Here is a 16,552-nt window from a genome sequence, read left to right as displayed (position 1 = left end):
TTAGCAGAAAGGGAGCAGTGCTCTCCTCTCCTCTGATTTCCCTACAATCTGCTCTTTAGTGATCTTTTTACAAATATAAAGTGGGCCGAAGTCATTCGGGAGCAAAATCCTTCCAGTGGTTTCCACTGAACCTGAGTAAAATCCACGGTCTACTAGGCCCTCCTGATCTGGCTCCTGCCTCCCCTCACACTTCACTTTGTGCCCCTCTTCCCCGAAATCCTGACTCTGGGCTTCCTTCTGTCGGTCACACTATCCATGCTTGGTTGGACACACGCCTTTGCACTAAGCCATGGGTTTCACCCTTAGCTGTACCTTAGAATCTCCTGGCAGCTGAGTATTTTAAGTATCTTCTTTTTTTAAATGTTTATTTATTTATTTTGAGGGAGAAAGAGAGGGAGTGTTCATGAGCGGGGGAAGGGGAGAGAGAGAGGGAGGGAGGGAATCCCAAGCAGGCTCCATGCTGTCAGTACAGAGCCCAAGTCGGGGCTCAGTCTCCCGAACTGTGAGATCATAACCTGAGCCAAAACCAAGCGCTGGACGCTTAACCAACCGAGCCACCCAGGCACCCCCCTAAATATCTTCTCGATATTCAAGGCTCAGCTTAAATCGTATCTCTGCAGAGAGCCCGACCCCAATCATCCTGATGAAACATGGCTCACCACACGCTCAGCCACACCCCATGCCATCCTCTAGGTGAAACCATGCGACTTCTGTAATTCTTGACATGGTCAGTGGTCTTCTTCCTTACTGGAACGTAAACTCTGGGGGGGGCGGGGATTAGCGTACTGTTTCACTCTGTACCTGGTGCGCCCCAAATGGCCTTAGCATGTCGTGGTTGCTTAGTCATTATTTATTGGAAGAACGAATCTGTGAATGTATAAATTAATGGGTAGGTAGAGCAATTAATATCTTAAGAATAGTAGGGGATATGACACGAATCCCACCTGTTTGTTGTAATATCCGTCATGCAGGCCCCTTAGGCCCATATCTGTTGCAGCCATAATTTTCTATCTCTATGTGTATATGAGAATTTTCACCAACAGTTGTACGTGGGGAAGGGGGCTGAAGGTCCGTGCTCATTGAACATACTAGCTAACCTTTGGTTTTTCAGCCTTCTGCTTTATGAAAAAGTGCTGTATGTACCTTTTACAAATAGTCTAAGGCATTGATCCGTAGAACTTCTAAAGTTTACTTCAATTAGAAGGAGTTTCAGATAAAGATCACATTAATTAAGTTTCCCGCCCCCCCTTAAAGTTCATCTTAATTAGCCATTGTTTCTTTCTCGATGGCTTAGTAATTGGCTGGGTTTCAACCTGGACGCAGGAGGATTACGGGGGACCCCCGAGGTGGCTGTTGACAACTGGCGTGGCCCAAGGTTCTCTGCCTGGATTTTCAGAGTGCGCAACGCATTTAGGGAAAATGAGCTTGCCCGAGCAAGGATGAGTCCATGGGAGTGAAAGTCTGGCTCGTCGCGTAAGTGAATTTTCCAGTTTTCCCAGCTGAAACAAAGAGTTGCATAGGAAGTGATGTTCATTTTCACCCTTTGATGTGTGTGGTTGGGGCGGGGGGTGGGGAGAGAGTTTGGCTGAGGTGTGACAGTTCTGATTTGAGGCCACGTGTGTTCATTGCTAGCCTGGCTATGGAGGCCTGGGCTCCCAGGTTGGCTATGGGGATGCGTCTGTAGCCCTTCTCTTCCAAATCATAGCCTTGGATGCAATAAAATAGGGGAGGCTTCTGGCAGAGGTCATGTGTCCTTGCGCCTTCAAACGCCCTTTTCTGTAGGTCTCGTCTAATCTTCAGATTATTATTTTTTAATTTTTTTTTTTAGCATTTATTCATCTTTGAGTGACAGAGAGAGAGAGAGAGTGTGTGTGTGAGTGGGAGAGGAGCAGGGAGAGAGGGAGGCACAGAATCCAAAGCAGGCTCCAGGCTCTGAGCCGTCAGCACGGAGCCCGATGCGGGACCCGAACTCACTGACCGCGAGATAATGACCTGAGCCGAAGTCGGACGCTCAACCGACTGAGCCACCCTAGTCTTAAGAGTATTTTATGGAACAATATTTGATACTCAGGGACCAGGCGCAAATACCGTGATGTGATATAATGTGTCGCACAGATGATTTTATTTACTTTTAACATAATTTATCGTCAGATTGGCTGACATGCAGTGTCTACAGCGTGCTCTTGGTTTTGGGGTAGATTCTCGTGGTTCATCGCTTACATACAACATCCAGTGCTCATCCCAACGAGTTATGAAATGGATGTACCCAACAAAAATACAGTGGTTCATTTATTCCTGCCAAGAACAAATGATGTTGTGGCCGGGGCTGTGGATAGTAAGTCATCTCATGTCTTAGTCGACATCCCTGCAACGGAGTCTCGGAGCCTCCTTCCTGGCGGTTCCAGGCCCAGGCTTATGACTCGATCCTGCCTAGTTCAAGAATGGGAAATGGTGGACACTCTGGAAATTACTTAGGTACTGGGAAGAGGGACCACATTCCTCTCTTCCAGGAAGCCCTTCCTGATTAGCATGATCATGCCCTGTCTCTAGTTTGCTCCTTACTGTTTAACGTTCCACACAATGATGCTCTGAAACAGAGCTGTGCCTTGCTGTATGTCCAGCTTGGGAACAGGTGTATTCAGGTGGGTCATCACTTGAGTAGCATCCTCTTTCTTGCTCGATGGTCTGAGGGCCCCAAACACGGGAACTACCTCTGTCCCGTTCACTTCTGTAGCTCCAATGCCCGCAACAGTGTGATTTATGTCACATTACAAGCGCTCAAGACATAGCTGGAGAATGAATGAATGAATGAACGAATGAACGTATGGATGAACGAGTGAATCAATGAAGTATAGGGCCTCCTCTGCTGAGGTCCTCAGAAGAGAGCTCTACGAGGCTCTCATGATGCTATGATGTTACAGGATGTGCCCGTGTTACAGGAAGGTAATAGGAGGTGAGTGGCTGACTTCTCCACAGATTGTAAATTCTAAGTGGGGCCTGTGAACTAGAAAGTACAGTCTGCCTGGATCTGTCCCACAAAGAGAAGTGCAAACGACGTCATGTGTCCAGTAAGCTATGAGTCAGTCATTTGGAGCCCAGAGCTATGTCAGCAGTCCAGGGATGAGGAATACGGGTTGACAGTGGACGAGAAAAGTGGAAAGCAGTGTCTGCCTCTGCTCCTGGGCTTGCCCCCAGCAGGGTCAGGGATAGTGTTGGTTTTGCTCACTGGTATAGCCCTTGAGCCTGGAATAAATGAGAATTTGTGGGTGGGAGGGAGGAAGAAAGGAAGGAAGGTAGGAGGAAATGAGAGAAGAAAGGGAGGGAGGGAGAGAGGGAGGGAGGGAGGGAGGGGAAGAAGGAATCCAGGATCCCAAGACCCCAGGGGAGAGGTAGATGACTCCTGGCCCCATCTCTTTCTCGCTGGGGTAGCATACATTTTCATTTCTCGGGGCCCTCGTCTCCCCTTGTGCTAACTAAAGGTAGTACCCTTTCCCTAGAGGGCGAGTATGAGAATTCACGAGATGGCTTGTTTCAAGTGCCTCTTCATTGGGGTTCAACAGACATTGCCTTTTCTGACCTCACCTCCTAAGTTTTAGAAGTCCCTGGCACCCAGCCCAGAGAGGGAGAATGAAGTGAGAGATCCCCGTGTGTTTTGGGACTTCCGGTGGTGCATTTTCCTCCGCCTGTACCTCCAGGAGGGGGTCCCTCTATAATACACCCTGAATATTCTGCCGGACCCTCAACCCCTCCTTTTCCACCCATCCTCTTGCAATATCTCAGTCTCCTCTGACCGAAATTCTTGGCAGGCTGTAAGAGACAACCGGTGGCCTGACCCTCAGCCGGAACTGACGGACGGCAGCTTCCACTGGTCTTTGGGTCAGCGGCACTCTGAAAGATGAGGCGTTAGCCACTCAAAGGAGCTCTCACGCGTCCCATTTAGCAGAGGGGGAAACTGAGGCTTGGAGACATACCATTTGCCCGTCACGAATGGTGCAACTTTCAGCGCGGTATATGTGTGTCTGGGAGGAGGCCACCTGGGTCGGCAGGAAGGCTTTACCAGTGTCCTGCAGACCATCCTGTGTGGGCAGCTGCCTTCTCTGTTTATGAGTGAACACGGCTTTGTGGAGAGATGCTTCTAGAACACTGCACAGGCTCAAAGTTCTCTGGAAACGAGTGTGGTGAGCTTGTCAGTTCGATCTTCACTGTTTCGGTCATTTGCGAAGCAAGGTCGCCAGTGACTTCAAAGCTGACTCCATCATCAAATTGGGAGTGGAAAAAGCGCGAGATAGGGTGAGTCACGTTCTGACACGCGCCCACGCCCTGAGGTTGGACTCTGTTTTCATCAAAATAAAGCCCATGTTTTTTGCACGTTAAGGTTCTGCGTGTTGGTGAAAACGGCCAGGGATTCTCAGTCATGAGCAGGCCCACCGCACAAGGACCAACAGCTTGCACACGCTTTTCGGAACAGCACGTGGTCTTTCTCGGTCCCCCCTGCCTGTCCTACAGAGGAGCAGGGGCCCACTCAGGAGCAGGCTGTGGGGAGCCCTGGAAACTTCCACCGCCTCTGTCTTGGTCATTTAAGATTCCGCTGTAATGAGTTAGGGATGTGGCAGAGAGGAAAGGACATGGGATTTGAAGTGTAACAGTTGTGGGTTTTAATTCTGCCTCACTAGTCCCTGATCTCTCGGACGCTTAGTTTCTTCATTTATAGGAGTAAAAAAGCACCCAACCTAGGGCTGTTAGAGCCATGTGGTTAAAGCAGTTTCTAGAGTCAGAAAAAACAGGGTTTGAAACCCAGGTGAACCACCCAGTGTTACGAACTGGGAAAGCTACTTCACGAGGCCCAGCCTCAGTTTCTCCATCTTTAAAATGGGTGGGTTCAGTCACAACACACTTTTAAGGGCTTAGTGTGCAGAACCTGTCAGTGGGTCAAAGAGAATATAAACCTTTCACTATTAATTTTTAGGATTAAAGTGTCCATAATCAATAGATACTAGCTTTTGTTGTTAATAGTGGTCTATAGGTATTTTTATAATTAAAATAGTAGTAGTTTGGGGGGCGGGCTGGCAGTCTCAGTCAGAAGGGCGTGTAACTCTTGATCTCAAGGTCATGAGTTTGAGCCCCGCATTGGGTGTAGAGATTATTTTAATACATAAAAATTTTTAAAAGGTAGTTGTAGTTTGAGCTTTCCCCCACCTATGCACTCAATTCTGTATTCCCCTAACTAGCTTTATTTTATTTTATTTTATTTTTTTTAACACTTATCACCTCCTGGTATGTTACGGGGTTATTTATGTGTTATTGCCTCATTCCTACCATGGGAGTGGACGCCCTATGAGGTCAGGAGCTTCATTTGGTTCATTCCTAGATCCCAAGATCATAGAACAGTGCCTGGCACACAATAGCTGCTCGCTAAATACTTACCGAATGAATTAATGATTGAAACGGATCATGTTGTGGACATAAAGGGTCCAGCCCGACGTGTAGCACACAGGAGCTTCTCCGTCTGTGTTAGATCCCAGTGTCTCCGTCCTGCAGAGGAGTAAGTGAGGAAATAAGTGCTTTCGTCTCCTCCTTGACCTTCAAAAATGTCAGTTTCTGCAACAGGGGACCGGGGGAAACCCATGTTTCCCACCAGAACCGGCTGTGGGAAGCCTTGAATCAGTTCCTCCTGAACTTGTCAAACAGGAACCCCCTCGGGAGGGAAACTTTCAGGCTTCTCGTCATCTTTGGATGCCCGTCCTCTCGTGTCCCCTACACGCCGGCTTCAGTCTCGCCTCCTCCGGGAGGAGAGCGGAGCCTGGTGTGTGTGGGAAGTCTTGCCAGAAGCAGCCTGTGTCAGGGCCAGCGTTCCCATCAGTTTCCCAGGCTGGGTCTTTCAGCCATTTCCCCGAGCCCTAGAATGAGCCCTGGGAGCCCTCAGAAAGACAGGGGGCATCTGGAGGGTGGTGGTCCCTGTGGAATGTCCCCCTCAATGTGCTGCTTCTCCGGGAAGCCTGAACACCTTACAGATGTCAGCATCAAACGTATTTCCTCAACTGGAAGATAACTGGTGACCACAGGGTGTGCCATCGACTTCACAACAGCTTTCCAAGAGCACACAGGAAGAAGTGTCTCCACCACATGACATGGTCCTTTTGGCTTTAACGTGTGTGATGGTGCTAGAAATATTAAAATGAGGGCCACCTGGGTGGCTCAGTCGGTGAAGCATCTGCTTTCGGCTCAAGTCAGGATCTCACGGTTCGTGGGTTTGAGCCCCATATCGGGCTCTGTGCTGATAGCACGATGCCTGCTTGGGATTCTCTCCCTCCCTCTCACTCTGCCCCCTCCTGCTTGCGTGCTCTCTTTTTCTCAAAAATAAACATTAAAAAAATATATATTTTTAAAAAAGATATATTAAAATGTGCAGTGCCCATGCGTCATAATCAAAGAAGTCTGGTAGCAATAGCCATTATCTTTCAAGGGCAGCTCTCTTCCAGCTGAAAGACTCTCCCTGGCCATTTATTCGTACATCACTGAATCATCACAGAGCCCCTGAGTATGTATGCGCTACTGTCCTAGATGTTCCCACGAACGGGGAGGCTCCTCCGAGAGGCTCTGTGACTTTCCGGACTAGACGAGGGAGGTCTGAGGCTTGCCCACACATCTGCCTGATTCCGAGCCTGAGCCTTGGGCGTCCACTGGCTAGAAAGCTGAACTGACATCTTCAGAATCTGCCTTCCCACTTGAGAGTGGGATGGGACGGGGACAGTTTGGGGGTCCCGTAGAAGCAGGCCTAAAGCTGGGCATCCCCGCCCAATGCGTCGGGAGATGCTGAAAGCAAAAGAACCAGAAACACGGAAAATTGAGATGGCCCCACATGGGGCCCCAAGCTAGGAAGCTAGGAATCTGGTTCCTGGGGCCCAGAGTAAAGGACCACGCGATGGAAGCAATAGAAGGTGTCCGGACCCCAGACCCCGAACAGCTACAGAAATGGGAGTCCCTGTTTACAGTAGGAGGGGTGCCTGGACATCTGAGCGTCAGGGAAACTTTGCAACAGCTGGTAATACCAAGGCCTTTTCTGCACAGAGCGCCTGGTTTTTCAGCCCAGACCCGTACTTCCTTTCTGCTCCGCCTTTCTCTTCAGACAAACTCAGAAACATACTGGTGCTTCTCCTTCCCAATCCACAGGTCTCTCCTTCCCTTCCGCTGTTCAGGGAAAATTAATCCTTGTACCTGATAGAAAATGTTACCTTCCTCTCCCTTTCTCCCCCACCCCCTTTTTTTGTTTGTTTGTTAAGGATTCATTTCTTGAACCCTTACCACGTGCCCAGGAGCCAGGCGAACCATTTCCCAAGTGCTGGTGTATTCAGACTTCACAGCAAACTCATGAAATGGGTATTATTGTTCCCTACTGCAGATGAAGAGACTGAGGCTCTGAAGTTCTGTCTTTGCCCAGGGTCACATAGCTCTGCATGGACACTCAGCCTGTGTTTCCAACCACATGTAACTCCTCCTGCCTCCACCCTCCCATCCTGTTCGTCCCACACTGGGCAAGTAATGCCAGAAGATGTTTACCCTCAGCTCTCTTTTGGGTCCCAGACAGCCAAGCATAAAACAGACCCTTGCCTGGTTTCAGAATAAGTAATCTTGCAAAGGTGCTCGTCTTGGATGTAGCCAACACTGTCTGACTCATCAAATACCCTTATCGTAGATGCAGCAGGAGATAAGGAGACGTATGCTTTCTGCCCAGGGAGAAACGTACAGAAAACTGGCGCCTCGATTAGCTATGAAGGTGCGGCTCGTTGGCTAACAGAACAATCGCAGCGTTCTCCTGACCTTGATAACTGAGATATTTCCTTTAGAGACTATCCTGTATATGCCAAACAGACCCAAGACTGCAAGACCTAGAAAGGAAGGGGTTTCTTGTTTGTGTTAGTGTTTATTTTTGAGAGAGAGAGAGAGAGTGCGAGCAGGGGAGGGGCAGAGAGAGAGAGAGACACAGAATCCAAGGCAGGCTCCAGGCTGTGAGCTGTCAGCACAGAGCCTGATGCAGGGCTCGAACTCACGGACTGCGAGATCATGACCTGAGCCGAAGTGGGACGCTTAACCGCCCTGAAAGGAAGGGGTTTCTGTGTCTCTGCCATGGCCTGTGGAGGTTGGGAGAAAATAGCAAACGATCGTTTGGAATTGGGATGGGCCGTGGCAGAAAAGCCAACGAGAAGCGTGTGCTTGAGAGCCGCCCCTCAGCCAGCCTGCGTGAAAGGCATACGTAGAGGTCAGCAAAATAAAATCAGACCCGACACCAGGGAAGATAGTGGCCAATATTATTATTTCCCATCAATTTTCTTATTTCATGCTTACAACGGCTCTTCAGCGTAGGGACCGTCAGCAAAGGTACAGCTTTGTGGTTGCACAGGCCAAGTCTGGAAGGGCGTGTAGGAAAGGGTTAATGGCGAGTGTGCATCCGGGAAAGTTGGGTTAGTGATGGGGGGATGCCAACTTTCACTGGTCCTTCATTGATTGGTTGATTGATTTTCCTTTTGCTTTGCACAAAAGGCAAGTATTACTTTTGTAATAATGCTACTACTAACAATGAAGGGGAGGGGAAGGAAGGGCATATGGAGGGTGGAGGGAAGGGGGAAAAAAGGAGGAAGGGAAAAGGAACAGTCGTGAAAACCCAAAATTCAGACAAGCTTCAGGAGCTCCTCAAGGTCATTAGCAGTGGCGTCGTTGGGCTCTTAATCAGCACCTCTGCCCCTGAGCCTACAGGTCCCTCCAGGGCCATGTAGCCTTCTCCCGTGGGGCAGCTGAGTGCTAAGAGATCACCAAGGACACCGCTGGGGTCCCCCTCCGTCCCCCTCATGCCCCTGGAGACTCAGAACCTGTTCAGGACGCTGCTATGGCTCAGCGGTCCCGGACTTGCCGGCCTGGCATCCTGTCCACACAGAAGTGGGGTGAGGGTTTGGGCAAAAAACCATCTCTGAGCTGGAAAGTTGAGTCCCTGGAGTGAACCGGCAGACGTTTCTGGACTGAGAACCAGCTGCAGGAGGGGGTTCTCCCGGTGCACCTGGGCGTGCACCGCCTCGCCCACAAGGCTGGGGCGAAAGCTCTGAGGGCAGGTGCCAAACTGCCTCCTAAGGTCAAATACGCAAATTAATTAAAGAACCTCCCGGAGCAGATTTGGTAAAAGTGCAGCACCCCGTTGCCCACTAAACCCTGGACGTTCCAAACGGTTCTGGAAAACTCGTGTTACCCCACAAAGGATCTCAGAAAGGGCTGATTGCCACAGGGCTTCCATCTCACAAACAAAGCAAGAGGAGGCCATCCTTGGGGCCAAAACGTGCAAAGTGAAGTTTAGATCGGAGGGAAGAAGAACGTACAGGCAAAAAAGCATGACGGAGGAGAAGGAAGCGCTTCGGACAGGGGCGTTTTTCCTTTTTCTTGTGCTTAGTGCGGCTTAGGGCCAAGAGGGAGGGCCCCTGGGGAGAGACGGCCTGGCAAGGTGAAGGAACCTAGGGAGAAACCCGGATTCGGGAGTCCGCGAGACGCCGCCTGGGGAGTGGCCCGCGTGGAGAGGGTGGGTGTTTGGATCCTGTGCATTTTGCAGGGAAGAGAAAATTAAAAGCGGCAGCAGCAGCCCGGGGCTTGGCTGGCGCTCCCCAGAGCAGCGAATCCAAAGCAGTTAGCTGAAACAGCACAGCCCTTACGAGAGCACCTGCCAGGCAGCAGACTCTGCCAAGACTAACTTGGTACCAACTTCAATCATATCGCAATTCAGTATTTAAATAATGCGACAAGACTCCTTTGGAACCCACCCAGGCACTGCTCAGGGTAGTAATTTTCCTTTTAGCAGCAGGAGCGAAGAATCTACAATTTCCCAAAGATAATACTGCCCCACCCCTCCCCGGAGGAGCCCCAAACGGCAGGGGGGGAGGGGGGGAGGAGGGAAGATCAGCCAGGCCAGCCCGACGGGTACAAGGGCTCACAGTTCGTGACCAGGGACAGTCAGGTGGCTTTGAGTCCACCCACTCAGTGGTGCCACAAACCACCTCGTCGGGGCAACAGTCGCCCAATCCAAACTTCAAAGGTGAGGGCAATCCATGAGTAAGGGCCGTCCACCTGGGCCTGGAGGGCTGGCGTTTCCAGCTGGCCTTGTTCATGAACACACTTATTAGCAGCCTTTTCCAGCTGATTTCCAGCTCACTTCATTTTGTCCAAAACAGCCACCGCCAAAGGTATCCCGCAGACTCTCTTTTGTTTGTTGACGACTCTTCCCTTGATTGGATCCCACTGACTTTCCCCTCCCCACACATGCGAAGTGAGATCGTGGGGGCATTCTGTGTTCCCGTTCATGGGCCCCCATCAGGGATCGGCCTCCTCTGCAGAGAAGGGTACATGTGAGCCTCAGGCATAAAAGACCAAGATTGCGCATTGCCTGGTTCCATTAAAGGAAGAAAATGGGGGCGGGGCGGCGGGGAGGGAGGAAATCCCTAGGTTTTATTAGTGCCCGGTTCTGGGAGCTCATTCCTCTTTTGATATTTATCCATATGTTCTGCTAACTGACCACTGCTGGCCATGTGATGGATAATGCCCTTTAAGCCACCGTGTAAGTTACAGTAATGTCACCAGGCTATTAACCTCTGGATATTTGCATTATTAGTCAATTTTCTAAGCCCTTGGAGTTAAAGCAGCCACTGAGAATTTTTATTTCCATTTTGCAGGAGCTGGGAGTCGGGTTGTGTGAATTTCCCACAGCATGGAGATAGGGCTGATTTTCCTCCTTGTGTTCTTACAGCTTTGTTTGAAGTAGGCTGAGGACATCATCCATACCACGTGTCTGGCTGGGAGGGAGACATGCTAACTAGCGGCCGCCTCATAATTTATGGCAGAAGTTTAGCGCAAGGAGCACATTTCTAAACAAACTCAGCGTCCATCCCCTCTGAGGTTGGGGAACAGAATATTGTTTCATTGCTAGAGAGCCTATATTCAAGGGGAAGCGTTTTAGCTTTGGACAAGTGTTATGAGCCTCCTTTAAAAAAAATGAAATATACGTCCGGATAAAATATTCACACTCTATAATGCAAGGCCATGCGCCAAAATCTAGGGCAAAACAGTTTACATGTAAAAACCAACTTGAATATGAAAACAGAAGCCCTCGCTAAGGTTGCTCACTGTTAAGCAGGGAAAAAAAAAAAAGTGGGTTAGGAGGGAAGATGAACTTCTGGGGAGATAGAGAGAGATACAGAAATAGAGAGAAAGAAGTAGAACAGGAGAAAGAGAGAACTGCAAACCTGACAAAATGGTAACCTTAAGTGAATCTTCTACAAATAGCCAATAAAGGCGATTATATAACAAGGCACTTGCTTGCCGTTGGCCGTGACCCAAGGCATCGGCCAATTGAGGCCATTCGCTGAATTAGCCCAGCGACTTCCGACCTCCACCCCCTTGCTCACCTTCTTCCTTTGGCCTCCGTCTCCTCACATACCGTAGTTTATTGAAATCGGAGCTCGGGTCACATACCAGCTTTGTGCTAAATTTTCTGCCCCTTCACCTCCCGCCTCGCCCGCGCAGGGCCAGCTCAGAGCCTCACCTCCTTCGTGTGATCAGATTGTACCTATCTCACGGTATCGTGCGCGTTTCGTTCTTTGCAGAGGTGACTCATCATCCGGTAGACCCCAAGCTCCCTGAAGGCGAGGGTCCTGTGTTCCCTCATCTCCCACTTTGCCACGGCTTTGGGCTTTAGGAGAGAATGTAGACACCAGAGTCAGGAGAATCTGGCTTTATATCTACCTCTGCTGCTTCCTGGCTCTGAGGTCGCGGGCAGGTTGAAGTCCGTTGTCTCTTTCAAAAACTCAACGTTATTCCGAGGGTTCAGCGGTGTCCTTGCTAAAGACAGACCTCTCTCAATACGGGCCCGCGCGACTTATAACAGAGCGTCAATATTTCCAGATGCCAACAGAAAAGGTCTTTTGAATGGGAGACAACTCCTATTCAGAGTAAGTCATACCAACAGCGATCACACTTTATTGAAAACTTAATACTTCCCCGACTCTACGCCTAAGCATTGTAATACCTCGTGTTACCACTTGGTCCCTGTGAGTTCTGGAGGCAAATACTCTTTCACCCCATTTTCCTGGAAAGTAAACTGAGGCTCAGAGGGGTTTGTCTAGCCTGCCTGCAGCCACACGGGCCCTTAGGCATCTTTACCTCTGCCTCCCAGAGATCCAACTCCCATCACCCAAGGACTTCTCAAAGGTCAAAGGGCTTTTCTTTTCTTTCTTTCTTTTTTTTGAACGTAACACCTTCTATTTTTCAAAGGCTGCATCCTTCATTTAATGACGGCCTTAGTGACTAAATTCCCTGAACCATGGCCCAGCTGATCCAACCATTCTAGGTGTCTTAAATGATCAATGTGGACCCGTGTCGGGTCAATTCAGCTGCAGTGATCAGTATTGATCGTCTAGACAGTCCCATCGATTGGGTCAGGAGGGCTGTGGGTCTCCAGGGACACCACAGACGTGACATGGTCTGACCCTTCCCGGTGCTCTGTCACATATTATCACCACTGTCATGAAAACAAGGGAAACTGAGGCACAGGCAAGCAGTCTCATGGCAGACCATTGGATTTCAAGGACAGGGAGGAAGTTCAGCTTTGGAAAAGTCCAATCCGCTAGATAGTGTAATAAAGGATTAGTGGGTCAGAGGGCTGGGTGTGGAGAAACTGGTGCATGGGGCTTGTCAGGGGTCTAGGAACGGCTCTCTGTAAAGGTAGGTGGCTTAGACGTAAGCTCCAGCCTCTGACAGCCTGGATTTGATGGTTCGCTCTGTTTTTCCCTAGCTGCGTGTCCTTGGGACAAGGTTGTAAGCCCCGGGAGCTGCTTCCCGCCCCGCTTCATGCAAAACTGATTCCGACTTCCCAAAGTCTGCCTGAATGGTTTCCCACGAGCCGCTGGGAAAATTGCACCCCGGCCTGTGTGCACTCTAGCCCTTGACACAAGAACATGCACCTGTCTGTTGACACATTTTCCAGCCATCAAAGTGGATCGCCAGATACCAGCAGTGCTGACCTTCCGACCAATTCAGGGACCTGTAAGGGGCAGATGCTCTTGTTTCTTGGCTGCTGGGGGCTTGGTCTGCAATATCACACGCCACAGGTGCCGGAAGCAATGGCTGCTGCCTGTGGAACAGTGAGGGTGGCGCATCTACCCAGAAGGAGACCAAAGATCTCTGCCTGCACCGGGCTGGCTGAGCTCGGATGGCCCTGTTCTGATTACCTGGGGAAGCTGAGGCATCTCGGTAGATGTTATGCCTTCGTATTATATTTCCATACATGTAAATGATACAGTGCCTTGAAATCACAGCCATCAGCCACGGTGCTGAGTCCCGTTCACGTGGGCTCTGCCTCCGATGTACCTCTGTCCTGTGCCACTTCTCCCGCAAACACCAGAGGATACCAAGACGAGACGCGACCCCCAGCTTCACAAAGGTCAGACCCCACAGCATAGGTCACTGTAGCACAACCCAGGGGCTAATTGTTTTATACGCTGTGTTTGAGGTCTAGGTGAAGACTTCATTCCAGAAAAATGGGTGTGGAGCAGTGGGGGGGGTCTCCTTTTGTCCATCTGGTTAACCTGCACTGAGGCCATTTTGTGGTTACGTTTTGCTTGCTTTCTGTTGCATTGTCTGCTCTGTCACATCGTTATTACTTTATTTTTATAAAAATTTTTTTAATGTTTTTTATTTATTTTTGAGACAGAGAGAGACAGAGCATGAACGGGGGAGGGGCAGAGAGAGAGGGAGACACAGAACCGGAAGCAGGCTCCAGGCTCTGAGCCATCAGCCCAGAGCCCGACGTGGGGCTCGAACTCACGGACCGCGAGATCGTGACCTGAGCCGAAGTCGGACGCTTAACCGACTGAGCCCCCCAGGCGCCCCGCATCGTTATTACTTTAGAGGGTAGCAGGGGGCTCTACCATTTGTAGTACAACTTCTCGTCTTTTGGGGGGGACGTGATGAGCGAGTGTGGGTGTTTCTTCACTTCTGGTTTCCAGTGGGTGCGGGAACCGCGGGCGCCCTACGATCACGCGGAAAGGTGCTGATGTGTTATTTCCAGCCAGGCTGGAAAGCAGAAGTCCAGCCTGTGTCCTCACACTAAGGAGCCCGGGCTGTGCGCCACCCCCCACAACCAACCCTCTTTAACCTCCGGACAGCTGTCCCACTTCTGAGACCCCCCCCCCCCCCCAGTGCTCACCTCCTAACCGAGGCAGTCAGGAAGTGAAGCTTGAAGGACTGTGAGCGTGTGCAAGGAGCTGACCATGAGCAGACCATGGGGTCCTCCCATCTGAGGTCAATGGCCCAAACCTGAGCCACAGAATCGCCCACAATCACCAAATTTACCACGAGCCTCCAGTTTATGGTTCATGGTAGACTTTCACGTCCTGTGGACTGGGGCGATCCACTTTCTCTCCCTGATTCTCAAGTGGAGGAAGAGGGTCGGATTTTTTTAGGATTCCTTTTGCACACGGGCAGTTTGGATGGCTGGGGTGGGATGTGAGTGATATGTGCACTAGGGAAATAACAACAACAGCAGACTCTGTACGTGGAGCTCGTATCGTGTTGCAGGCGCGGTTCTGAGGGCATTTTCATAAAAGCACATAACAGACCTGTGATGGAGCACATGTGCCCTTTACAGAGGAGGGGGCTGAGCCACAGAAAGGTGAATTCGTTTCCCAAAGGTCACACGGCGAGCCAGTGGCAGAGTCAAGTCTGAGCTCTCATAGCCTGAGCCCACCCGGTAATCCCTGTCGTATCGAATATCGGACTTAATCGGTGAGGACTGGCCAGCTGGGGGTGAAATAAAAAATGAAGATGAGCACAGGATGACAATTGTGTTAGCAATGAGCATTTGTTGAGCCCTTACTGTATGCTAAGGACTGAGTCAGTGACTTTACTGGTAGACTCTCCCAGAGATGAGATGTCTTTTGTTTCCTTCCTCTTCTTGATTCCCCGCATCCAATTCATCAGGAAGTCTTATTAAATCTACCCCCGAGTTACTGGTACATCCCCTCTCTCCATCCCTACTAGGAGGTGGCAGGTCCAGGTCATTCCACGGATGAGGAGCTCGCCCAACTATCTGCATCATTATGAGGCTACACAAAACCTTTCATATTGTAGGAGCTCAATAAATGTATGTGGGATGAATCGATAACGTGCCCAGTATCATCATCACCCCTGCCTGTGAGGGTGGTCCTGTTGTCTGCATTTTGCCACGAAGAGCTGAGATTTAGGATGGGAAAGTGACCTGCACAGGTCACCCAGAGATGACAAGACAGAGCAGCTGGAGCAGACATTTGACCCTTTGGTGCAGTCCTGCCCTATTGAAGGGGGATTTTCCACCTTATGAATCCTTGGGAGGCAGAGACAGACACACCCCACCAATGTGGAAGCCAGAAAGTTCAATGTTACCATTCCCAGCCTGCCTTAGAAGCTCTCGGGCACATGACCTGATCTTGACAGCCCTAGACTTGGAATCGGTTGTCAGAGAAGCCATGAAGTGGCAAAAGTGACACCCGGGGCCCAGGGTGTCAGTGCTGGAGCCCGGGGTCTGGAGGGGGGGGCGGCGTGGAAGGCAAGCCTGCGTCCCGTGGCTGTGTGAGGACAGTGGCCATGATCCTGTGAGGCCCCAGCACCCTTTTGGTAAATTCTTCTCTCCACTTAAATCTTCCAGAGTCGATTTCTCTTGCTTGCAACCCAGAGTACTGCCTATGAAAGCTCAGATTAAAAGTCCTATCTCATCCACAGAGCCCCAAATCGTATCCCGTGTCTCTATTATCTCTCTGGGCTGCCGGGAGGGTCCAAACCCTCCAGTTCCAACGCAGGCCCTCCCATTGACCTCTGCCGGCTTCGTGGCCTCCTTGCTTTGAGCCTTGCAGACCCCTCAGCCGTTGACTATGCAGAGAACACCAGGGGCATCTTCTGGGAGGGGCACTTTCCCATGGGCCCCTGGGAGAAGCAGCATCCAGAACCTTGCTCCCCCATGTGCTCCAACAGCAGAACAAGGCTGCGGGTAGGTGGGGGCTGGACCCACCTCTGCTTTCGTGGCCATCCTTTGCCGAACACTCGAGCCACCAGACACGGACAGGCTCGGTGACTGAGTCATTGAGGCTCTCCTGCCCAGTGCCAGTGGGAGCGGCCAGGGGCTCCCTCTTGGGTGAGGCCAAGTAATGGGAACAGTTCACCTGCCCTGCTGACTCCCTCTCCCCCCGCATGATGCTCCCCAGGACCAGCTCCCAGCCCGCCGTTGCGACCTTGTTTCTCTGGACATTCTAATACAAGCTGAAATGGATATTAGCTGTAATTACTCATTCCACATGATTCTGTAGGCCGCTCTTTGTACCAGAGTTGAGAACCTTCATTGTCCACGTTGCTTAAATTACTGAACATTGTGCCATCCATTCTGAATTAGTGCTCATTAATGAGCTGGTGGTTCTAGAAACTCCCTATTTATTATTCAGAGGCCAAGTAATCTGGGCAGCTGCATTGCAATACCACTCATGTGACTTTTGATCTG

General features: G+C 50.5%; 1 long non-coding RNA gene across 1 annotated transcript; it reads right to left on the bottom strand.

Moving 5' to 3' along the window:
• Positions 1-835: 835 nt before the first annotated feature.
• LOC144614550 (uncharacterized) lies at positions 836-4,092 on the bottom strand. The gene is made up of 2 exons (XR_013552366.1): positions 3,972-4,092; positions 836-1,499 (listed from the first exon to the last, which is right to left on the bottom strand). It is a non-coding gene; the product is annotated as an uncharacterized LOC144614550 (long non-coding RNA).
• Between the last annotated feature and the right edge of the window lie 12,460 nt (positions 4,093-16,552).

The sequence above is a fragment of the Panthera onca genome, chromosome E2, assembly GCF_046562875.1.
Source record: "Panthera onca isolate mPanOnc1 chromosome E2, mPanOnc1 haplotype 2, whole genome shotgun sequence".
Classification (NCBI taxonomy): Eukaryota; Metazoa; Chordata; class Mammalia; order Carnivora; family Felidae; genus Panthera; species Panthera onca.
Note: the sequence above shows the minus strand (reverse complement) of the source record. Positions and strands in the feature narration are given on the sequence as shown.